This window comes from Dermacentor silvarum, chromosome 11 (assembly GCF_013339745.2).
Source record: "Dermacentor silvarum isolate Dsil-2018 chromosome 11, BIME_Dsil_1.4, whole genome shotgun sequence".
NCBI lineage: Eukaryota > Metazoa > Arthropoda > Arachnida > Ixodida > Ixodidae > Dermacentor > Dermacentor silvarum.
In genome coordinates, this window is record NC_051164.1 from 79416836 (window position 1) to 79443399 (window position 26564).

Genomic DNA, 26564 nt, shown 5'->3' on the forward strand with positions numbered 1-26564 from the left:
AAGGAGCTATATATTTAAAATACCAGCACTTCTGGCAGAAGTGAGATCAAGCCTGTAAAGCTGAGCACCGCATTATAAAGGTAGCCACAATCACATATAATTGTTGCCAAAGCAGCAGTTGATAATGGGTATGAGGTCAAGTAATCTTATACCCCAGTCACACGCGCGTGCCAAAGGTCCTTTGAAGTTAAGAAGCCTAGAGCTTTCAAAGGAACATTAGTTCAAGGGATATGTGTCAGTGCTACACGGTCTCCGTTTAAGCTTTTAACAGAAACCGCAACGTATCCTTAGCGCAGCCATCGACTCAAAAGTAATAAAAAAATATGGGCCCGAATGTGTCTTACAATAAATTTATGCAGTATTTTTTCGGCGATATTTACTTTATCTATTACATTGAAACATCAAAACAAAATGTACGCATACTAAGGTTGTTACTTTACCAAATACAGAGGTATTTATTGTAATGTGTTGCCGCTGATGACAGGCCGTGCCGACGCTGCTGTACCGGCGAGTTCATGATCAAGATTGCGGGTGTCCCAAAAATGTTTAGGATTTTATTACTAATATTTAGTACTTAGAAGCTTGTTCTAAACAGGTCAAAATTAAACTTCCGTATTTATAAACATTGTTATTTCTGCTATCGAACACCCTCTAGACTCGAGAGTATTCCCTTGAGATTTCAAAGGACAAATGCGGACTCCTTTGACTCAAAGCTCCCTTCGAGAAGGCCGCGCGGAAGGATGCGCTCGTGTGACAGCGCCTCGTGTGGAGAAGGATGCGCTTGTGTGACAGCGCGCAATCTCCCTTGAAGTAAAGGAACTTTGGTTCAAAGGTCTTTGAAAGTGCCCATGTGATTGGGGTATTAGTCACCTTCACATTTCACCAAAATAGTTTGTATATCAAGTTCAGAAATACAGATCTTTGAAAGCGCCATAACACCGTGGAGACCGTGCACCCACGTGCGCCGTGAAAAATGCCTCGGTGGGTTCGGCTGCAGCCGAGGCTAGGTTTGGCTTCACTGCGTTTTAGAAAATATTATGTAGCTTGTTTTCAGTTTCTTTAGAGCTGTTGTTGCCTCAAAACATGACTCGTACCCACGAGGGGGATTAGCCAATCTGGAGGGATTGAAACATACAAAAGGGGTAAAGGCGAACAATCAAAACTGAGCATTTGACAACTGATAACACAGATTTTGAGAGGGCCTATAGATAAACTAACTAAATAAAAACTAAAGAGTAATCTAACTACGAAAAATGAAATGTCCATGGTCGGTACCCTAGCAGCATAACCTTCTGGGTGCGTCAATGAACTTGTGCACAGCAGCACACCTGCCAAGTTCGGAGAAACAAAATCCGGGAGATCTTCCGACCGGGGGAGGGCGGGGTTGCAGTCAGTCGGTTACACGACCCCCCCCCCAACGTACTAACATTTCTTTACAGCTTGACAAATGACCACATGAACATCAAGGTCTCACTTTTGCAAGCATTTCGTAGTTGCTAATTTTGCCTTCAAACATTTTTAAAAATTTAATTCTTGGGTCTTACGTCCCACAACCACTATCTGATTATGAGGCACACCGTAGTGGGGAACTCCGGATTAATTTCGACCACCTGGGGTTCTTTAACGTGCACCCAATGGACTGCACAAGGGCGTTTTCGCACTTGTGGCTGTCAGTACCGCCGCCAACCTGTTCTGAAAAATGATTCGGGAGAATTGACGAAAACGGGTTGCAAACGGGGCAGGGATGCATCATAAAGCTTCAGGAAAGTCGGGACAGTAAGTTGCTTAAATCTGGATTCAAGCAGAATAATTCCAGACTCGAGATAAAGCACATTGTTAGCCACAATAGTGACGTGATGATGAAGTTAGGAAATTTGCAGGCGCAATATGGAATCAGCTAGGGTAGTAAGTGGTTCATGTGAAGGAAAAGGTTGACGCTATCTTCTGGAGCCCTTGAGGGAGCACGGCTCAGCGCCAAGCTAGGGCAAGACAGGGGTAATTGGAGGTCGCAGGGAGAGGCCGTCGTCCTGCAGTGGACATAAAATGGTGCTCAACTGGTCAACCACCTGAAGTAGACAGGTATCCAACTGTTAGCCAGTTGAATACGCATGGTCATCCCATTGAAGCTAACTAGCGCCCAACTGGTCATCCAATTAAAGCTAAATGGTGCCCAACTGGTCAACCAGCTGAAGTAGACTGGTGTCCAACTGGTTAACCAGTTATACACACTTGGTCATCCATTTAAAGCTAACTGGTGCCCAACTGGTCTACCAGATGAGCATACATGGCCATCCAATTGGAGCTAAATGGTGCCCAACTGGTCAACCAGGTGACGTAAATTGGTGTCCAACATTTTAACCAGTTAAACAATTTAAGGTAACTGGTGCCTAACATGTAACATGTGCATAAGTGCACATGCATGAAATAAAAACCATAGAAAGGACATACTTGTTGCTTACGATAATTTATACTAGGATTTGCGCGCAACGTCCCGGCGACATTCTTTGACTCCTCGAAGGGAATGGCACACAAGGAGGTGGCGGAAAAGTAGCATTGTTGGCATTGTTCACAACAGCTTCAGTGGTGAGAATGACTAAAAGCAGCAACTTTTGTAACAGCTGCCTTTTATTTGCATGTAACATACGTATCACACCGTATCACAATGTGCATATCACACCCTTGCTACTAGCTTGCACGGCTGCCATCAATGGCATACATTTCTTGTACATTCATCAGGAGATGGGTCCTCTTTCAGTAAACTCACTTAGTTTTGAACTAGAAAATGACATTTCTTCTAAACACTGAATAGTGAATTTTTGCTTAACCTTGAATTTACTAGAACTGGTAAGCTCATGTTTATGTGAGTGAGCATTGATATGTCTACAGAATATATCTAAGAAAATATGACAATATTACAAAAGTTATAAGTTTGCTTGGAGCATTTTGCCTATTTTCATTTAGGCATTTGCTCTGCAGGACACAGAAGTTACAACTTCTGGGAGCACAACTGTAGCTTACACATAAACCTGTAGAGCTAGCTGAATTTTACACTATACCATATTTAAACTGATTATTAGCTGGCAATGCCCCAACCAACTGTCCAAATTCTTCAAGAAAGCACGCACCCAATAATAAATTCCAAGAAATTAAGCAAAAATCCTAAGGAATCCAAACGGTGCAAGACTGCAGTTCTCTAAGTACCCTAGCAAGGATATTAAATACGGAATGTGCATGCTTGGCTCAATTGGCCAGAAGGTTATGAAGTCAAGAACTAATTAGACGGTTCAATGGGTTTGGAATTCTAACTTGAGCTAAAGGTACTTTTAATTAGACTGCCATGTTTGTAAGAAACATTCCCTAACAAGAACTGTAACACAAGAACTAATAGTCTATGAGGCTGTTGACACTAATACAGTCAATTACGTCTATTAGTGTATTAGTCTAATCGATCGATTCGTGTAATAGTCCAATAGGTCTATTGGTGTGAAAGAAAATGTTGCAATGCACCAGATACAGAATGGAGAGCAGGTATAATTGCTAAAATTTCTAGAAGTATTTATTATAAGCACAGCATGTATATTTAGATTCCTCTTTTGAGATCATTAGGTCAGCTATCTTGATTCCCAGAGATTTCAGTACAATTTTACCAGAGTATGTCCTTTTGAGGAAGTGGTGAAAGACACCTAGGCAAAAAAATATACACATATAGGAACATTTAAAAGCAGGGGTGCAAGTTCTACCACTAAAAGCTTAAGCTGGCAATATTTGCTTCTAAATTGGAATAATGTGGCTCCGCAATTACCAAACTAATTTTAGGACAAAGTGTGATATGCTACATTGAAATGTTTATTTTGAAAAATGATGCCACCTTACACGACAGAACTATTAGAGAGCACACAAAATCAACATAAGATGTTTTGTATGTTGTAGGCAGATACGCAACAACTCTAGGCAGTAATCTTGCACAGAACTGTCGGAAACAGGAATGTCAACACGCATAACAATCGGTCTGATTACACTGTACTGAAGTACGTCCACAGTAGGATAAAAAAAAAGAAAGCAAACAACCTTATACTGTACTATAGAAGCATGAATAGGATAGGAATAAACTTTATTTGTCCAACGGTTATGGCTGTTGGTGCCCGGGGCTAGGCTGCCAGGGGTCCATCGCCAGAGAAAAATCTTCCGAGATCCTCGCCAATGGCCGTGGCCCGCTGGACGGCCCACTCCTGGTGGGCCGCTGAGGAGGGCGGCTTGCCATCTCTCAACGAGGCGCCCCGCTTCAGAGGGTCCTGCTCTTGTCTTCCCCCTTCCTCTTGGTCCTTCTTCCTCATAGCGTCGGCATTTTCAAAGCCTATGGGCCATATCAGCCCATTCGTGCTCGCACCACAGGCAGCCGGGCGACGGGTGCAGCGCCAGCCACAGGGGGTGCAGGTGGTAAGTAGAATATTTATGATTACCTCCAAATGGTAGCATCGACGCCGGGGAAAAAACTGCACATCGATGCACATTGATAGATCCACAAAGCCGCGAAGCACAGTGGTAAAACAGTTGCCTTGCGTTGTTTTAAGTCACAACAGCATCCACAGATGGAACTGTCCAAATATACTACTGCACGAATAAGATTACACAGGGGCTAACACCACAGGTTCCATAAAAACACATTGTTCATTCACTAACAAACGTGCTAGCCTCACCTTGACATGGCAGCCGCCAATGCACACCTGCTGTGTGCAACTACGGCTGACTATGGTCTCAGTTTTATGTTCTTCCCGCCCACCGTGCTCCCTTCTCTGCGATACTGCTCATTGATGTCAATAATTACGGCCTACTATATGCGGTATCAAGTTAGCAATTAAGGTTGCAACACTACTTCATGTGCACTTCAACACGAAATTCAGCGGCAAACAAATATGGTTGCCGATACTGCACCATCGTTCGTAAGCTCACCGAGCACGACTCTGCCTTGCAGATCACAGCTGGTTCGTTGTTCTTTTTTTCTTTTTTCTTTCGCGGGGAAGTATTAGCTGTGCTCTAAACACTAATTGTTTTCTAAACGACTCAACACGACGACGCTGAAAAGAGGCCTAGTTATGAAATGTCGTCAGTGAAGCAAAAATTGGCAAGACCATGTAGGCGCGCGTCGCTTTCGTGTATGTCGCTGATAGGGGCCAGTTTCACTAACTTAGTGCACTGAAACTAATGCAAAGGTAGTGTGCTGCACATTTGTACATCACAATACTCAATGATTCAGCGATTAATTATTCTACACTTCTCCATGCCAGCAAGCGGTCCCCTAGTCTAATTTTTTCATAAACTTTCATCATCGCATTAAACAAGCAGCAAACAAGAACAGCAGAATCCAGCAATGCATATTGTATAACAGACCAGCAACAATCTGTCTAAGGCCAATAGGACCTATTCATCTAATAAAGAAACCAGTAGACATGCAACACTGTCGGAAACAGGAATGTCAACACGCATAACAATCGGTCTGATTACACTGTACTGAAGTACGTCCACAGTAGGGATTAAAAAAAAAAAGAAAGCAAACGATAAGACACAAACGAAACAGAGGGGCTGTTGGTCTTATAGGTAAATCAGTACAACTAATTGAAATTTCTATCGGTCTAATATAAAACTGTATTAGACTAAAACAAACTTCTATTAGAACTTTTTGCTAGAGTAATTACAACCAGAATTTTTATTCGAAGAGCAATGTTCCAATGGGTCTACTATGACTGGAGATGTACAACCAATTGGACAACCAAGCATTCCAATTGGGAGGCCAATTGGAAATAACTGTTCCAATGGGTCTCCAATTGGAATATGTCTAGAAGTGTCTAGAAGTGATGCATTATGCACCGAATGCCTGCTGAAAGAACAATGAGTTGGTGTAGTGAGTGACAATGATTGGCTAACGGGGTCCAAATCGGGAAGAAACGTGCACACGCTCATGCTACGAGAGGACAAACAAGTGGCTAAGATTGGTCGAGCACATGTATAAGGATTCTCTTTTAGTGCTTTCGATGCGACATTTACTTGCCTGTCACTAATGGTAAAAATAACTGACTGAAGAGGAACAAGTTTTCATTCAAATACAAATCTCAGCCTTGGAATTTGCAGAAAAACAGGCCCATAGATATGACAAAACTGAGATCTGGGATGTCACATTATGAACTTGCTAATGTCATGGTTATGGCACGATTGGAACCGAGAGAAGCAGGGTCCTTGTTTGCCATTTTTCTCAGCTAATAAGTAACCTCCTTCTTCCAAACAGCAGCGAAGGTATAACTGGTTTATTGTGTTTATAGTCCCTACAGCATCCCTCCAAATCAAACAACTCACCTAACCACAGTGGTGTCCCTATACTCTGGCAGCAGTTCCAAAAGGAAGCAAGGAAGCGTATTGTCACAATGGAAATTTCCACTGTGGGTTCCAATCGTCTTGCCCATGGCTGCTGCTTCTTTCGTAGGTGGCTTGCCTGCCATCAGTGACACTGACCTGCGTGATGTCAAGAACCAGAGAATGTCAGTTGAAGTCTCCTACCATCGCAGTGAAGAAAATCTGGAAGTGCCCAAACTATTCTTTCCAAGAGCCTTGCAGTGCCTTGTCTTGATTTTCAGACTATAGGCACCTGAACACAAGTTTTTTAAAATGGAAACTTGTGCTCTGGTTGCATCCAAAATAGCAACCACCTTTTCTAGCGAACCTCCGCCCAGTCTGACAAAGCAAGCCCAGCCAAAGGTGACAAGGCTGTGTCCAGTTAAATTCCATGATTTAGCACTAAGATCCACACAGCAGCACCGAGTTAAGATGACAGATCACAATTTAGGCGCATTTGAATGACAGATATTAAGCAATATCTGCCCTTGTCAATGTAGCCTAGTTCCCCCTACTATGATGTCACACAATTCCACTAAGTTGTGCGTTACTATGCCGAACGCCAGTGACACTCATTAGCACTGCTAATTGAATTCAACATATCCTATAGAAGCATCAGCAACAAAATGTAAAACAACTATCTTTGAGACGAACAGGAAGATGTGTGGTACTCTGTGTTTAGTAACGCCCTCCAATGATATTGCATCTTTTTCTGAACCGAATTATCTAAAATCATGGGTTACGGAAGTACAACAGTTGCAAGAGATTTAAATTTTGTTAATACATGTATTTATGGCTTTCTATTGCATCAAGTGTGTACACTGTAATAAACATAGTGCTTTCTTTACCAACCTGTCTTATTTTTTTAGCTTGTGCTTTGCTCAACGGTAATTTACCGGCTATAGCTTGAAGTTCTACTGCCGAGAATGCCTGGCAATGCAAACAAACCACTTACGCAAGCTGGTCATTTCTGAGTGCATATATTATTGGCAATAAAAGTTATAGTTATTAAAATCACTGAAGACCTTAGAAGAACCATAACTCTCGCTACACTGTGAGGCACCCTGTCTGCAATCGTACACATCAAGTTTAATGGTACAATCATGAAGGTAACAGAATGTAACAATATTTAAACCCTGTTTCACACCTCTTGAGGCACTTAATGCAATAGCGTTAAGGGCCCCATGTCGCAGAAAATTCAGCATCCACGGCTAATAAAATCATTCCGAACCACCCTGACCGCGCAGGCCCTCCCCTCCACATGGCGCAGAAGCGTTAGTGAACAAAAATATTGAATTTTTCAAAGTAAAATCCGTCAGGAAAATCGTAAAGTACGATTTAACCACAACCTACACACGTGATAGGGTCGGATTGTAATTTGAATATACGAGAAAACATAATTCTGTTACGAGGAAACTAAAACATAAGCCCCCTTTTCCAGCATTTCTACCATTCATGCAACGGCGCCCCAGGTAAGTTACTTGCAAAAACACCATCCAGATGGCGCTTGCCTCCTCGGCAGCGTAAAAAGGCAGCTATGCGCAGAGGCGAAGGTGTAGAAAAAAATCTGCAGTCGCCGGGAAGCCTGACAAGCATTCAGGGATCTTTCAATGCGATCACATTCCACTTTTAAAAGTCAAGTTTAAGCGTCCTCCAAATTTTTATTTTACCTGTTCTACAAAATAGATTATGTGAAAATTTCATAAGAAAGCATGGAAAGAAAGATCTGCTGCTTTTGCCAATATTTGATTGTGCATAGTAAGGTTGTTTAGGTGTTTTTGCCAGCAGCAATTTACCTAGTAAAAAATTTTTAAGCTCTTAAGTGTCTTCTGGTTATACTGTGATAAAAAAAAAGATATCTGAAAAACTGTGCAGTCCACATTTGCAGACTGAGTAAAACTAGTTTACATTTGCAAAGCTTTACTCCTGTTTAATTAATCATTTTCCTTTTTGAATGATGTTGCAAATGCAATAAATGTGGCAAAGAACATTTCAAGGAACATAATTAGCGGCAAAACAGTATGTAACATGGTTGTCACGCAGTGCAATTTCGATCGCGATCGAGCCCAATGGGATATAATTTCTCACTCGCAATTGGCATCCTTTGCGCAAGCTATGGGAAGGGGCCAATCACGGTCGAGAATTTTGATCCAGATTGCGCTCAATCCCACTCTATAAAATGCAGGTGACATAAGCAGATTATACAAATGTTCCGTACGTTACATCTTTGCAAATGTAAAGAAATGTAGAGCTCATGCCTACTGCAACACTTGTATTCTGAAGGTAGCTTCTAAATAAAGCAAGCAAGGCCTGTGAAATAATGAATGGTTGCAGTTGATGGCAAGGTGCAAGCTAGCTACAACTAATGAAAGAACACTGGTTAAACACAAAGTGGCTACTTGAGTATCGTTATTTTGATGCCAAAGCTCACACAAATCAACACAATTTAACAAAGGTGCAACAAATGAAAATAGCATCACAGAAGGCCATAATCGAAGTTGCCAAACATTATCATCATCCAAGTTGCCAGTTGCAAAGAGACGGAAACGCAGGCAGTGCTTATGTAGCAGCGGTTCATAGACTTAGTCACACAGATTCATTACTATTACAGTTACTATTTTCGCAGCCAAGTACTGAACACTTCTTTCCTCTACCATTCCACATTTTGCAGCATGAATCGAAAACAATGTGTTAGTGAACACCAAGTTGCATTTCTGACAGCTGATCGCACAGTAGCAGGGCACAAGCAGTAATGGTTTCGTATTATAGTGCACTTTCACTGAGGCAATGCGTGGCGTCGCCAAAAGCGCTATCTCATTTCCTTTAGAGCAAACATTTCCGCGAAAAGGGTCTTTATCACAGGATTACCTGGAAGCGTGGCAACACCGTCTGAAGGAAGCTCACTTTGTTCAGTTGTTTACATGGGAACTGTGCACTAGGGTTCCGACGTGCAGGCTTAATGTTCAGCACGTAGTCATCCGCACACCGCACACGTTGCTGTAGCAGCAGCAGCAGTAGGCTTTATTTCAATCACATTTGTATTGTGCTGTTGGTTTCCTTTCATTCTGTCATGCTGAGGAGATAGGCAGATGCAACTGTGAAAAGCGCCACAACTGCGGCTGAACCCAGCGACATTGTTTAAGCATCGTCGACGAAACAGCAGCCGACTGCGCGAGGTTATTCTCCTGGTTTGGCTACCATGAAACCAAGTAGCATTGGCCTGTCACCCAGCCATCGGCAGCACTTCCAACCTGGTGTCTGCGACAGTGCCTTGGAGAACTCTACGTTTATCACGCCTTCTGCTGGACCGGCAGTAGCGCTGAAAAAGGAGATAGCCCAGTGCCTAATGGAGGCCCTGACAGTTCACAGGTGAAGGGAGGAACCTCCGACCGTCCCAGGCCAGCCGATGCACAGGACATTACTGGAGGCAACGTAGCTGCCAATAAGTTGAAGCCGGCAGAGGCTGCAAAGCGCGGATATGCAGCGCAGTGCTGTCCTGTTAAATGCGCAGCAGCCAGTGCCTCAGAGCCAGGAAACACCTCCAAAAGCCCAAGCTGTTCCAAGCCAGCCGGCAGCGACATGGACGACTCCACAGTAACGGTTGAGCCGCTTGTCAATATAGGAAAATGAGGGCATGCAACAACTCTCCGAGCCGTTGTGGCAAAGACAAAAGGAGAGCGGGACACCAAAAGCCCACTCTATTTCCGGTCAATCCACTTTAAGATGCTGGAGCACTGACCGAAGCTCCAAATAGTGCAGGAGCATTGAAGTTAACTGGAAAGCAGGCATCAAAGCGTGGTCGTGCAGCTACCAGCGAGGCTGCTGCAGCGGCATGCAATCGGGACTCATCTGCTGAAAGAGGTGCAGCTGATGCATCAAACACTGGAGAGGACTCTGAAAGCCAGAACCTTCTGCAGCCAGAGAAAATCTTGGCGCACTCCAAGCTGCCTGGTGTGACCACCAATGTTGGCAACTATGTGGATGCCTCAAATGTGACAGCCAAGAATTCAACGAAGCTGGCAAAAGGCACCAAGCGAGGCCATGCACATGCCCTAAACACTACCATGTCAGAGTCAACAGCTGGAGGAACGAGGCCCCACCTGCTAAGCGCACCATGGTCAGCGTATTAAGTGATGGAGAAAAGTGTGGCACCGCAGCACAAGAAGCTAAACAAGCCTGCAAAGCAACATGGCTCTGTAGCTGCACCTAGTACCAGTACTGGAAGAGCGGCAGCTACGACTGATGCTAACTCAGGGAGAAGTGCCAAGAAGCTGCCACCAAAGTCCAGATTACGGCATCTAAGAGCCCTGAGAAAAAAAGACAAGAAGCTACCTGGCAAAGGCCAAACTGTGGCTTCTAACAGCACTGGGATACAAAACAAGAAGGCAGCCGTAGCCAAGGGACGTCCATAGTCAGAGCCAAAACAAAGGAAGCAGAAGGGCATTTCATCCAATCCTGACGCTGCACAGTATAGAGTATCAGTGGCGTACCAACTATTTCTCAAAGGGTGGGGCGGAAAACCACGAATGATCTGACCCCCCCCCCCCCTCTATATCATCATCATCAGCCTATATTTATGTCCACTGCAGGATAAAGGCCTCTCCCTGCGGTCCCCAATTACCCCTGTCTTGCGCTAGCTGATTCCAACTTGCGCCTGCAAATCTCCTAACTTTATCACCCCACCTAGTTTTCTGCCATCCTCGACTGTGCTTCCCTTCTCTTGGTATCCATTCTGTAACTCTATTGGTCCACCGCTTATCCACCCTACACATTACATGGCCTGCCCAGCTCCGTTTTTTTTCTCTTAATGTCAATTAGAATATTGGCTATCCCCGTTTGCTCTTTGGTCCACACCACTCTCTTCCCGTCTCTTAACGTTAGGCCTAACATTTTTCGTTCCATCACTCTTTGTACTGGAAACTGAACCTGGCAACGTTCAACACGTGCACCCTCTAGAGTGAGGCTAGCTTAGCAGGGCTGTTTGAGGAATTATCAGGCATTACCTGGGATATAATTGGCCTTAGTGAGATTAGAAGACCTGGTGAGGTTTATACAGTGCCATCGGCCACATCCTCTGCTACAGAGGTCTTCCAGGTAAGAGAGAATATAGCGTAGGGTTTCTAATCCATAAGGACATAGCGGACAACATCGGTGAGTTCTACAGCATTAATGAGAGGGTAGCAGTTGCCGTAATAAAGCTGAATAGGAGGTATATAACGGTATAGTACAAGCCTGCACCCCAAACCTCCGTTCACGATGATGAAGAAATCGAAGTTTTATGAAGATGTTGAATTAGTGATGAGAAAGAGTGACCCGATTCCACGGAACGTCCACCCAAAACACAATCGGGGCAGAAGGGTGGCCAGAGCCAGAGCTCTCCTCCACACCCACGGAGACGAAAGAAGACACGGTTTGTTGACGCCGCGGAATACGCAGAACGCTCGCGATTCGCGGTGGCGGTCGTTGATTCGAAAGGCACAATGCGCATATCGGCAAGTGTAGCGTGCGCGCGCGCAGAAAAAGCGGAGGAAGCGGCGGTGGCACTCGCCCTCACGGATCAGACGTGCACGACGGTTCTCTGCGACACACGACAAGCAGTCAGAATCTCATGGACAGCGGCCCGAGTCCTGAGCAATCGCCATGTCCAGCGGGAGGTAGAATTTCAAACCATAATCCAATGGTTCCCAGCGCACATGGGGAGAAGTATCGGACACGCATCACAACCGAAATGAGACGACACACGCCAAGGCGCGCGAGCTCACGAACCGCGCCGGCGACCGTCGTCCATGGGATAGCACTAAAGACCGCTTGGCGAGCTACAACGAAATTACCAAGGCCCGCCGAACCTTCCCTCCGCCCAGCGACGAGCTGGACAGGGCGCAGGCGGTGGCCTTCAGACAACTGCAGACACTCACGTACCCTAATCCGGCACAATACCACATACTCTACCCTAGTACATACCCAACAAATATATGTAAGGTCTGTCATACTGAGATAGCCACTTTAAGTCACATGCTCTGGGACTGCAACGAAAACCCGCATGGTGCTAACTCCGGAACACTTCCGCCGCGGTTGGCCGCTGCCTTGCGCAGCCCCAGCCTCGGCGATCAACTCTGGGCCGTCCAGCAGGCCCGCGAGGCGGCGGCGAGGCAACACCTCGACGTCCCCACGTGGGAGACTTAAGGCCCCGTCGGCGAAAGCTCTGCAGGACTATCAATAAAGTTGTTACCAACCAACCAAAGGTGCAAACTCAATATACTGTAGTATGAGCGACTTCAATGCAAAAGTGAGGAAAAAGCAGGCTGGTGAGCAAGCAATTGGCAACTACAGCATCTCCTATAGAAACACTAGAGGAGAAATGTTGGTAGAATTCGTGGAATGGAATAGGCTCCAAATAATGAAACCTCCTTCAGGAAGCGTAGCAACACGAAGTGGACCTGGAAAAGCCCTCACGGAGAAACAAGAAATGAAATAGATTTCATACTCTCTGCCGATCCCAGCATAGTGCAGGATGTAGAAGTGTTAGGTAGGGTAAAGTGCAGTGACCATAGGTTAGTGATGTCTAGAATTTCTCTCAATTTGAAGAGAGAATGAGTAAAATTAGTCAAGAAGAAACAGGCCAACCTAGACGCAGTAAGGGTAAAAGCAGACCAATTCAGGCTGGTGCTCGCAAACAAATATGCAGCTTTAGAACAGAAAGATGAAGATAACAGAGATAATGAATAAAACCGTAACTAGGCAGATTACAGAAGCCGCAAATGAAGTGGAAGGTAAGGAAACAAGGCAAGTCATATTAGGTAAACTCTCCCAAGTAACAAAGGACCTAATAAAGAAACTACACAGCATGAAAGTGTCAAACTCAAGAGATCAGATAGAATTCGCTAACTGTCAACGCTGATCAACTAGAGGAAGGTAAGGGATATTCGAAGTTATAACATAGGAAAGGTTGAGGAAGCCGTAAAATATGGACACAGCATGAAATCAGCGAGAAGAAAACTTGGCATAGGACAAGCCAAGATGTATGCACTGAAAGATAAGCAAGATAATATCGGCAATTCTGATGACATAGTTAAAGCAGCGGAAGAATTCTATACTGACCTGTACAGTGGCCAGAGCAGCCAAACTACTTTCATTCGAAGTAGTGATGAACAGGATACAGCGGCTTCTTCTGTAACTAGCGATAAAGTAAGAAGGGCCTTGCAAGACACGACCCAGAGAAATGGTGCTGGAGAAGATGAAATAATAGTCGATTTAATAGAAGACAAAGGAGATATCATGCTTGAAAAGCTTGCGGCCCCTTATACGCAATGCCTCACGACTTCAAGTCTACCAGAGAACTGGAAGAATGCCAACATTACACTAATCCATATGAAGGGAAACAGAGAAGTGAAAAATTATAGGCCCATTAGCTTGCTTTAAGTATTGTATAAAATCTTCACCAAGATAATTTCCAATGGAATCAGGGCAACACTCGACTTCAGCCAACCAAGAGAACAGGCTGGCTTTAGGAAGGGATATTCTACAATAGATCACGTCCATGTCATCAATCAGGTAATCGAGAAATCTGCGGAGTACAATAAACGTCTCTATATGGCTTTCATAGATTATGAAAAGGCATTTGATTCAGTAGAGATACCGGCAGTCATAGAGGCATTGCGTAATCAAGGAGTAAAGGAGGCATACGTGAATATCTTGGGAAATATCTACAAAGATTCCACAGCTACGTTGGTTTTCCACAATAAAAGTAGAAAGTTACCTATCAAGAAAGGGGTGAGGCAAGGAGGCACAATCTCTCCAATGCTATTCACTGCATGCTTAGAAGTATGCAAGCTCTTAGACTGGGAAGGCTTAGGAGTGAGGATCAACGGCGAATATTTCGGCAACCTTTGGCTTGTAGACGACATTGTCCTATTCAGTAACAATGGGGATGAATTACAACAAATGATTGAGGACCTTAACCAAGAAGTGTAAGAGTAGGGTTGAAGATTAACATGCAGAAGACAAAGATAATGTTCAATAGCCTGGCAGGGGAACAAGAACTTGGGATCGCCAGTCAGCCTCTAGAGTCTGTAAAGGAGTGTGTTTATCTAGGTCAATTACACACAGGGGACCCTGATCACGAGAAGGAAATTTACAGAAAAATAAAATTGGGTTGGAGTGGATATGGCAGGCCTTGCCAAATCCTGACTGGGAGCTTACCACTGTCGTTGAAAAGAAAAGTGTACAATCATGCATTCTACCGGTGCTAACATATGGGGCAGAAACTTTGAGGTTAACAAGGAAGCTCCCTATATATATAGGGTGTTGTAACTATTATGCACCAAGATTTAAAAACATGCAAATGCCACATAGCTGGACAGAACCACGGTAATGTTTGCAGTCGCTTGGAGCTACACATTATTTCTTGCATTCCGCTTAATTACAAAATCAGTCCTAATTAATCAACTTCTCAAATATTATAATTAGAGCAAATTGTAGAGCAACATGAGAAACTCCCGATACAGCTTTCTGTTGCTCAATACATGCTACATAAGTGTTTTCCTGAGCGCGAAAGAAGCCCACAAATACACGCAAAATTGCCGTGCGACTGGACGCCTAAGGCGCTCCCCCAACTGAATACTGGTTGAGTTCACAGTTCTCCCAGGGCAGTAGGATAAATTCTGCTTTGTTTGTAAAACACATTCATAAAGCTCCAGATCGCTTGCGTGCATAATTTATTGCAAATATCATACTTAGTCCCCTGTCTTTGAAGTTTGCCTACATATTGCCGATAACATGCCCTTTATTTTTGCCAAATATAAACGAAGTGTCTTGTTTAGTTCACAGAGGACATTGCTGAAACCAAGTAGGAATGTCTTATGACGCATGAAAATTGGGGGAAAAAACGACGGCTGAGTAATAATTTGCAATGTTTCTAACTGGACTAGAAACATAAAAATTTTGTCGCACATTGCACTTACCATGACCCCCCTACCCTTTCCACGAAATAGATATGTGTTGTAACCTACAGCCATGTTGGGACACTGGGAAACATAGCTGATAGCTGCCATATCACAAGTTCTAACACTTGAAGAAGAAATTTTTTTACAAAGGCTGTGTTTGAATCAACCGCATTTAACTTTGCAATGATAGTTTCCATAGCATGCCATCAATTTTCGCTACATTAGGTCTTGGTGGCTTTTACAGTTCTCCCAGGGCAGTGGGCTCAATTGTTCCCCACTTGTTAGACACGCTCATAACACTCTAGAGGGCTTGCATACGTAATTTATTGTGAAAGCCCCAATTACCCATATATTCGAACTTTACCTACACATCAGCCATTACTTTTTCCTTACAGTCACCAAACATAACGAAGCTGCCTCCTTTAGTTCGAGAGAACACTAGGCATACCTAGTATATCACACATGAAAAAGTAAAAAAAAAATGAGGGTTCAATAATTATTCGTAAAGCTTCTAAATAAGCCACAAACGTTAAAACTATGCGACACATTAGCACTTAAAATGCTGCCTATTCCTTCAAAGTATAAAATATCGGAAACGCAGAGTTCTCGCGGGACACTGGGAAAACTAGCTAATATAGCAGCGTGAAAGTTTCGAATACTTGCTTACAATTTTTTTCAATTTATTTTATCAACAAGCATTTGTCATCACACATAAGAGTCATTCCATTGTTCAAATCAGGGCAAAAAGAATCCTTTCTAAATTACAGACCTATTTCTTTAACTTCTCATGCATGCAAACTCCGTGAACACATAATTTATAAACACATTATCACTTTTCTTGAGTCTAATAACATTTTGTGCAGCGCTCAGCATGGATTTCGTAGTGGTTTAAGCACAGTCACTCAATTAACTGAATTTACTCATTACATCGCTTTTGCTCTTGATTTAGGTCATCAAGTGGATGTGCTCTTCATTGATTTCTCCAAAGCATTTGATACTGTACCACATCATAAACTATTACATAAACTTAGCCTTATCCTTAACAACCCTCTTCTTGTTGACTGGATCCGTAGTTTTCTTTATAATCGTTCACAGTATGTTTCTTTTAATTGATTCAACTCCCCTGACGCATCAGTATCTTCCAGAGTACCCCAAGGTTCTATTTTAGGGCCTTTGCTTTTTTTGCTTTATATTAACGACATTCCAAACTCTGTTTCGGTAAAAATTCGGCTTTAGACGACTGCGTTCTCTACGTCATTTCTACACCTAACGATCATAACACTCTGAATCAATCTTTTATAAATTTTTGTGAATGGTGCGAACTCTGGCAAATGAACATTAACTTAAAAAAAAAACAGTCATGTCCTTTCACTTCGAGGTTATCCTGGTCAGAACATATTCTAACAACTTCAAACAGAGCACTAAACAAACTTGGTTACCTGACCCGAACCCTACCCTGCCCCCCCCCCCCCCCCCGTGTTGCCCCGAAAGAAACTAAACTCATTACATACAAAACACTTGTAAGACCTATTCTTGAATATGCAGCTACCATATGGAACCCTTACAAAATTTCGGACAATCAGAAAATTGAATCTGTTCAGAAAAAGACGGTTCGTTTCATATACCACCTCTACGGCAGAATGTTTTCACCATCATCTCATCTGCATATGCTTGGTTTAACCCCTCTTTCCGACCGTCGTCACAATAATTCTCTGAAACTTCTACAGAAACAGCAATCACTTAAACTTATCAGTCTTTTTTGCTCGCAACAACACTTTTAAATACAGTTTCTTTCCTAGGACTATTGAACTCTGGAATGATCTGCCTGGTTCCATCCGTTGTTTACCACATAAAGAATTGGGGGATGCTATTGAGAACTCCATTTAACCATGTTTTCACATATGCTTCTTTTTATTGCGATTTGTATTTGCCACATTGTATTCACCCACTCCTGCAATAGCCCATCTGGGCTGCAGTATTTGTAGATAAATAAATAAAAAATAAATAAACCTGGCTTATTATTCCCCCTACGTTCGCGAAGTTTGACGTCAGTTGTAGCTTTATTTATGCCAGCGCAGCCGTCTTAAGTTTTACACTACTCATAAACAGACTAATAATGCTATGGACCACTTGCGTACATATTCTACTAGAAAAGGCACATCTAACCCACCGATTTGGAACACTGCCTCCAAATTACCCATTCCATATGCCTTATTTTCTCCAGATGTAAACAAGATGCCTTGTTTAGCTCACCACAGACACCGAAGAAACAAACTATGAATCTCGTATGATGCACAAAAACACATGCAAAAACAAGGGTTTAGTAATTATCTGCAACAGTTGCATTTTTTTCACCAGGAAAGTGAAAGTTTCGCATCGCACTGGGCTTACAGTTCTCCCTATTTTCACGTAATTTCAAGTCCGTATTTCAAGTCCCTGGAACACTTCAATGCGTAACTTTCTACAAAGGCTGTAAGGAACCTACACATAATAAACATTCATCGCTCCTCACTCAGAACACTGCTTCGTATTTGGATAAATATAAACACCATGGCCCGCATAGTTTACCGAGGATACCGAGGGAAACTAAATGGCGCATATAACGCATAAAAATTGCGAGAAAGCAAGTATTCAGTAACTGTTTTCAAAGCACATAAGCAACCTACACATTTCAAACTGCCTAAGGCTGGCATTCTAGTTCTGCGGTCACAAATTTTGTTTCAGTGTTGTTTCTAAACATTCTAGTACATGGACTGACATTTTTATATCTGAATATATCTTTTGGGCGTATGTCAACAACAATTTGCATTGTTTTCATGATCTTCTTGTACTCTAAATTTCACTCAAATTTGTTATACATATTAAATTGCTGTTGAACAGTGGGTGGCGTAGCTACAATAACCAGGTGCACCAGGTATTTGCACTATTCCTTATCGCCATCGACACCAGCAGGCTCATCATATTTATCTAGGCATGCAGCTTCTTGTTGGTTGACCCCTTATCATTCATACTGTGCAGTTTGTTCAAAGCGTACAGGAAGCGCACAGGTTGATGCAGGAAATGAAACGCCATGCAGTCCTCGCCGCCCTGGCCGCACACCACAGCAACTTGGAAATTGCCACCTTTCTGAACGTGGCAAAGTCTTTCGTTTACAAGGTGCGGACAGAACTGATGTGTTCTGGCGGTGACGTGGCATGTGTGACAAAAAGGATAAAAGCACAGTCAGCGGTCAGATGTCGTTCGAACCCCTGATTTTCTCCAGCGGCTGCAGGTCATCGTGAGTGACGACCCAGGGAAGACAATGCGAGCCATTGCAAAGGAGCTCCGAGTCGCAAAGTCGACTGCCTGGCTCGCTGTGCACAAGGTCTTCAGGTACCATTCCTATGTCATGAGAAGGGGGCAATTCATGTCCGATAAAACTCGGGCGAGTCATCTGCTCCGGTCCAAGCGCTTGCTAAGCAAGCTAAAGAGACCTGAGCAGCCTCGAATGCTGTTTTTTGTTTTTGTTTTTTTTAGATGGAAAGAACGTTGTCTGTGATGGTGTTAGCCGTCGTCAGCAACGAGGGTGACGCGTCATGCCGCTACACTTTTTTTTTTTTTTTTTTGCAGAAGGACGCCGCGTTAATGCTGCTGCGTACGTGGAGGTGCTTGCCACCGTTGTAAAGCCCTGGCTAAAGATTGTTTCGAAAGGAAGACCTTATGTCTTTCAGCAAGATTCGGCTCCCGCCCACGCCACCTGCGTCACCCAGGAGTGGCTGGCTGACAACTTCTACGACCACGTCACTCCCACCTTGTGGCCTCCTAGTTCTCCAGATTTAAATCCGCTCGACTACTATGCCTGGGGCATATCGTTGAGAGAGAGGCCAACAAACAGTCACATAATGCAAAAGACTCGCTGAAGGCCGCCGTTGCTGACTCAATGGCCAACATCTCTAAGGACCACCTGATCCGTGCATGCGGGCGTTTCCGAAGCCGAATTGAATCGGTTAATTATTGCTGCGGATGGCGGATTCATTGAGTAATTGTGGAAATAAACCGTAAGAGCAGTATTTTCCAAAGTTTGGTTAAAATATGTATTTTTGCTGGCGATATTCTTCTCTGTCTGAATCCAACATTGCGTTCTCAAATACCTCGCGCACCCCCGGTACATGTGCGTTTCTTTCCCCAATCTGCAGTTAGTAAGATAGATAGTCACTATTTAATTATGTTGTCACTGAACATGCAGTGCCCTATCCGCAATGGAAACAAAAACAGGCAAATTGTTCCTTTGTCTATATTTTCTAAACTGGCACATAATACTAGCGTGGTTCAAGCTGCTTTACGTATACGTCTGCAGCACCTGCCTTCGACTGTTGTTTACGTGACCATGTTTTATTTCAGTGCATGCTTGATTAACCATTGGGACATCAGTGACGGAACACTAGCTCCCGTCATAGCCCCAAAGCCAGTACCATATTTACGTTGATATGAGTAAAAAAATGCAGTTAACAAACCGCACGGCAGTCTGAAATGCTAAACTGACGTTTGTGCCGTTCAGATGGTGAAAACACGGTTTTCAGGTAAATGGAGACACTTAAGCGGCTTAATAAAACACTTACGGTTATAAAGTGGTGTTGTTACTGCCATTCTTGCAAAAATAACCGAAGTTCACCACTCGAAAACTCCGCTGCAGGCGAAGCGAAGTGCACGAACGACCGCCCAAAGTTTCGGAACCGGTGTAAAAAGCGGGAAACTCGTACCGGCGGCGGTGCGCTACTAGATATCATATTTTCACTTCAAAACTCTAAAGCATAACAGTATTTTTAGAATAATGTAGCCTGTTTTTTTTGTTTTGTTTTTCTTTTTGCGTGCTTTTTGCGGGCCTTCGAGGCAGCGCCTCATTTTGCCAGTTGCAAGTCACAGCATGCCGCTGTGGCGTCAGATTTGAATCGGCAGACGGTTCGCGCTTGAAAATGCGCGTAGGCAGAATCGGTTTCCGGCACGCTCGTGAATTCGCAAATAGGTACGTGCTGATTGCGCTTACAAGGTTTTTTGATATACCCCGTCAAAGCAATTATTCTTCTTTGTGCGTTAGTTATTGGTTTTCATGAAACTTTCAAGACATTGACAACGCATACATTACATATGCAAGCGTGTCACTATGTCTCGACAGAATACTGCAGTGTCAATTACTATGCCGATGCACCCGCATGCGCGAGAATACGTGGCCAGCTTGGTGAAAGTTTAGAACTTAATGATGTGAGAGAAGGCTGATGGCCGTAGGTGTTCTGTGGCTGATGCGCCTGCAGGCACACGTGTTGATATAATGGTCACTGTGGACTACGTATGATTTGTCGCGAGACAGCGAAATCATATACTATCGACCAAAAAAGTTGACGCGGACCAAGGGATCTGACAAAAAGCTGAATACCTCCGCAGCCTCAAAACGCAGCCTGGTATTCCCATTTCCAGCTTCTACTGGTATATGCGAACAACATTGTAATGCACGATTTTACTGGCTACTTTTAAAGGCTGCTCGAATATTTATCGTCTTCTGAGATACCCAGGTCCGTAAATTTTTTTTTTTTTTTTAATCGATGGTACGTAAACTGCGCCACGCCGGCAGGAGATCTTTTCTTTTTTTGAGAGGACTTTGCTATCTCATTGTCCATCAGCCAATGTTTGCAGTTGTCAAGTAGGTCTGGTTTCAGCCAGCCTTTCATGAATTCATCGCCCGTGTTCCAGGACACATCAAAAGCAGCTGATGTTGATCACCTGACGTTGTCGCAGGAGCCGAGCACTTGGGGCACATTCCGTGGTCGTCTTTTGTCGATCCCTGAGCAAAGGTTACCGGTGGTGCAGCGGTCAACTCCAGCCTGAATTCTCCTCCAAAGAGATACATTCCTGCGCGTCCGGGTGAGGTTACTGGCAAGAAAGCAGACACACCAAGGAATCAAGGTGCATGTGTCCAGTCGGAGGCTATAGATTTTAGTGTTTGGAGGGGAGTGTGGGGATCCGAAGGAATGGATATAGGTGTTTCGTTTCTTTCTTTATTGCACACACTCTTTTCATTGTACAAGATACACACAATATCTGTATGGTCCCATAGCCAATGGCTAGTACTGGAGTCCATTTAGAAACATATGTATAAGAAACTGTTATACAATTTGGTATGAATCTATTCAATTTGATTAACAAGAAATCCAGGAAAATTACAACACAAGAAAAACTCTGATAAATAATAGTTGTGCATGGCTTAACAAAAAGAGAACATAAATATCCATCAGTTGAAGTAGCAGAGAGAATTACTTTGAAATAACACTTTTTCATTGCTCTCAGCATGTTCTGCGAGTTCTTTATATAATGCGGAATACCATTCCAAATTTTCGCACCAGCATACAGTACTGTAGCAGTCGTTTTCCATAGGCATTTTTTATTGGCGGAATATTTAGGTTGCCAAAAGTTTGGTTCCTAGTGTAGCGTAGTGTGGTGCAGAGTAATGAAATAGCAAATGGCTCATTGTATCTTATAACATTGTTAATACATGTGGCTAATCTTGATTCCCGTATGAAACCAAAAGGCATGATTTTTAGCATAGAAAACAGGGGTTTGCTTGGTTCATAGTATTGCGAGAAAGTTATTGTACGTATGGCTCGTTTTTGCAACCGTCATACTGGTTCAAGGTAGGAATTATATGTCAAACCACAGGATTCTACACACTACAAAAGGTGGCATTTCACTAAAGTACAAAATGTGAAGTATTGAAACATCAAAATATTCACAAGCTTGCAGAAGGGCATAATAAATTGAAGCTAATTTAGAGCAGACAGCATCTAGCTCAAACTGCCAATATAAGCAGCTATCTAGACGGACACCAAGGTAAGAGAAAGAGTCAGTACAATCGAGAGCGCAATTATTAATACATAGTAGCATGTCATTATATGGAGTAGTATTAATTCGGGAGTGGAATACCATATATTTTGTTTTATTAAGATTAATGGTAAACTTGTTAGCAGCAACCCAATCAGCAAGTTTCGCTAGTTCAGTATTCATTTTTACTTTTATATCTGAATATATCACTGGTAATAATTAGGGCAGTGTCGTCAGCATACACGACCATTTCGGCAGTGGTTGGTTACTTGTGGTAAGTCGTTTATGTATAGCAAGTAAAGCAACAGACCTAATATAGAACCTTGTGGCACACTTGTTTGTATGGACTAAAGGGAAGAAGTAATGTTATTACTAATTACCATTTGTTGAGGACCTTTAAGGTTACTCTGAAAGAAATGCCATATAGTGTTGCGGAAGCCATATTTACATAATTTGTAAAGTAAGATTTCGTGGTCAACGGTATCAAATGCTTTTTTTTTTTTTTTTTGAGGTCAAGAGAAACCACTACAGCGAATTTGTTATTTTGAAGGGCGGTATTTAAAGTCTGACTCAGTGTGAGCACTACTGTGTTTGTAGAAAGCATAGGTCGGAATCCATGTTGACGTGAACGTAACATGTGATATTTGTCCAAAAATGAATGCATGCATTTTGCAATTACTTTTTCAAAAATATTGTTAAGAACACTGAGTACAGATATTGGGCTTTAGCAAGAAGGGTGAGACCTGTCCCCCTCTTTATAGACAGGGGTAACGTTCGCTATTTTAGATGTCGATGGATATTTTCCAGCACATAATAAGTGATCGAATAGATCGCATAATATGTTTCCTATTATATTATGTCTCCTGGTATAGGTGTCTGGGTAAGGTGTATGGGCAGGCGATATACCATGCTGTTGAAACGATTCTAACCATGTCCCTATACGCAATGCACCCCAATTTCTAAGGTGTGAGGACTTGCGGACTTTATGAACCCTGTGTTCAGTTCACGGCTTCTTTGTCCTCGTTGTCGCGCTACTGAATCCATCTCACCCATCATTCTGTTCTATTGCAAAGGTGAGCAAGCTGCAAGCATTCAAGGAAACTGGCTTCGGTCTCTTTAGAGTTGACAACACAAATTCCGTAAAATGCCCTCTGAAGCGCGGTGCGTGCAATTGCGCACGTCAAGATAACGCATCAAAGGTACTCATGAATAAATATCTAAAACCTGTCGTGGACATTCTCAAACACTTTCTTTCTTACAGTGCTGCACGTTTATATGATATCGGAAAAGTGTTTTGGCAGACGAGTTGGAAGGTAGATGGCTGCATGTATGCACTAAGCGCCGGGATGTCTTCTGGCTGGTTTCGCTTCTTTCTTTGTTTTTCACAATGTTTTACATCAGGCATATGGCTCAAGCAGCTCGATAGGTGCCTTCCAAGCATAGCTGACGTTCGTGTGGAGAGGTCTTACTAGCATTCCTGTTTGTAACCTTGGCAAAACTCATCGAAGCAACAAGACTTTTTAAATCGGTCTGCAGCAGTATGCTTTCGATGATGTTGAAGATGTTGAAGATGCAAGAATTGTGGCAATGCAGAATTTTCAGTTGAAAGAATCGGCACCTGAAGGGGATACCACGGGTGGCTTTTTTTTTTTGTCATTGCAGTAAAGTCCAGGTGTCATGCCGTAAATCCAGATAACGGCAACATCAAATTTGTTAATTTTCCGGTTGAACAGAATGGCCACCCCAGAACAAGCTGAGCTGCTCCAGATAGATAATAACAATTTACAGCAGGTGCATTATATTGATATATGAGTGCAAGTATTACTACTAGTTACTTACCTGTCGCTGTACAAACCTAACACTGGTGAGCATAAGCATGCCGCTGCATGTAAAATACGATTCACTTTCGCCACACAGTTCTAGTGGTTTCCAATTAGTCAGTTGTAGGTGGAGAACACCCCCCCCCCCAAGTATCACACTATCCGGTCTCACAGATACTGCGACAGAGAAGGCAATGACCTCAATCTTTCGAAGAACGAAGATATCAAAAATCATGTAACCAAAATGCTGTTTATTCAGGAACCACAAAAAAGGGGCAATAAATAGTACAATGACAACCAGTTGTTCATTAAAGGCATCGCAGCGTTATCACATAAAATGGTGTTCACTCAAACACCACATGAATAGGAACCATTAAATGACTAGATATTATTTACAGCATATTTACAAGTCCACTAGCTAACTTCTGTTCTTGATTCAGTCCACTTCCTCAACAGTTGGCCCAGCATGGTGTGCTGCTGACCTGTGCTTTGGTCCTTGTGGTTGGTGCAGCTTGCTCATGATTGGCATGCATGCCTGCTGAAGCTCCTTGAGACGATGCTCATACTCCTCCTTTTCAGCCAGGCTGTTGCTGTCGATCCAGGAGATGGTCTCACGGCACTTGGACAGCACAGAGTCCTTCTCCGCCGATGGCAGCTTCTCTCCAGCTTCTTCGACAGCCTGCTTGACGCCATAGACGTAAGACTCGAGAGAGTTCCTGGCAGCCACCCTCTCGCGCTGTGCGTCGTCTTCCTGCTTGAACTTTTCAGCCTCGGCAAGCATGCGTTCAATATCTTCCTTGGAGAGTCGACCCTGTCGTTGGTGATGCGGATGCTCTCCTGCTTGCCAGTGCTCTGGTCTCGGGCCGAGACCTGCAGGATGCCATTGGCGTCCATGTCGAAGGTGACTTCGATCTGCGGAACTCCTCTAGGTGCTGGTGGAATGCCGTTCAAGTTAAACGTTCCTAGCAGATGGTTGTCTTTCGTCAGGGCACGTTCACCTTCGTAAACCTGGATGGTGACCGCAGGTTGGTTGTCTGCATACGTGGTGAACGTCTGCGAAGTCTTGCACGGAATGCGCGAGTTGCGCTCAACGATGCGGGTCATGACCCCGCCCGCTGTCTCAATGCCCAACGACAGCGGTGCCACGTCAACCAGCAGCACGTCGCGGATGGAGTCGCTGGAGTCGCCGCTGAGAACGGCTGCCTGCACCGCGGCACCGTACGCCACTGCTTCGTCCGGGTTGATGCCCATGGAGAGTTCCTTGCCGTTGAAGTAGTCCTTGAGCAGCTTCTGCACCTTGGGGATTCGAGTAGAGCCGCCGACGAGGACGACGTCGTGGATCTGCGACTTGTCCATCTTGGCGTCGCGAAGCGCTCGCTCCACGGGTTCGAGTGTGCTGCGGAACAGGTCCATGCAGAGCTCCTCGAACCTGGCGCGGGTGATCTTGCTGTAGAAGTCGACGCCTTCGAAGAGCGCGTCGATCTCGATGCTCGCTTCGGCGGAACTTGACAGCGTCCTCTTGGCGCGCTCGCAAGCGGTGCGCAGTCTTCGAAGAGCTCGAGGGTTCACCCTGAGGTCCTTGCGGTGTTTCCGCTTGAATTCCTGCACGAAGTGCTCTACCATCCGATTGTCGAAATCTTCACCTCCCAGGTGCGTGTCACCTGCCGTGGAGCGGACTTCGAACATGGACCCCTCGTCGATGGTCAGCACAGAAACGTCGAAGGTGCCGCCACCCAGATCGAAGATGAGGACGTTCTTCTCCCCACGCAAGTTCTTATCGAGGCCATAGGCTAACGCAGCTGCCGTGGGTTCGTTGATTATACGCAGCACGTTGAGACCCGCGATAGCGCCAGCATCTTTCGTGGCCTGCCTCTGTGAATCATTGAAGTAAGCTGGCACCGTGATGACAGCGTCGCTCACCTTCTTTCCCAGGTACGCCTCGGCAGTCTCCTTCATCTTGGTCAAAACCATGGCGCTGATCTCCTCCGGGTGAAACGCTTGCGCTCGCCATTGAACTCGACGTGATCTTCGGCTTGCCTCCATCGTTCTCCACCTTGAATGGCCAGTGCCGAATATCGTCTTGGATCTTGGGGTCGTCGTAGCGGCGCCCGATCAGCCTCTTGGCATCGAACACCGTGTTCTCGGGGTTCATGGCCGCCTGTGCCTTGGCTGCATCGCCGATCAGCCGCTCCGTGTCCGTGAAGGCAACGTAGCTCGGCGTCGTGCGATTGCCCTGATCGTTGGCGATGATCTCGACGCGGCCGTGTTGGAGACGCCCACGCAGGATATACGTGGTTGCCCAGGTCGAGTTCCTATTTGATGGCTTGGCTGGACGTCTGCCTGCATTGCGGACTAGGTCATGATGCGTGCGTTGTGTCAGATGCGTTGTGCTTCAGACTGCTGTCGTTGCCTCTCGATGATTCAAGTCAAGTCTGACGGAAGCTCCGTCGGGCGCGGCGATTTCTACCGTTCGCGCGCTGTTTTCTAGAACCGCCCAGCAAGCTTCGGCGAGCCACTTCAAGCACAATCGTGAGCAACGTTTGTTGCGACGTCAGGCCAGCCGTTCTGC

The 26564-nt window shown here is 44.3% G+C and overlaps 1 long non-coding RNA gene and 1 pseudogene across 2 annotated transcripts; both read right to left on the reverse strand.

Annotated features, from left to right (window-relative positions):
- Positions 1 to 3231: 3231 nt before the first annotated feature.
- Positions 3232 to 20049, reverse strand: LOC125941505 (uncharacterized). Of its 2 annotated transcripts, none has more exons than XR_007464387.1 (3): positions 19925 to 20049; positions 6349 to 6504; positions 3232 to 3683 (listed from the first exon to the last, which is right to left on the reverse strand). It is a non-coding gene; the product is annotated as an uncharacterized LOC125941505 (long non-coding RNA). The 2 variants fall into 2 exon arrangements; XR_007464386.1 differs by having other exon boundaries at positions 3232 to 4493.
- Positions 20050 to 24232: 4183 nt separating this feature from the next.
- LOC119433551 (heat shock protein 68-like) overlaps positions 24233 to 26564 on the reverse strand; it is a 17349-nt pseudogene continuing 15017 nt past the window's right edge.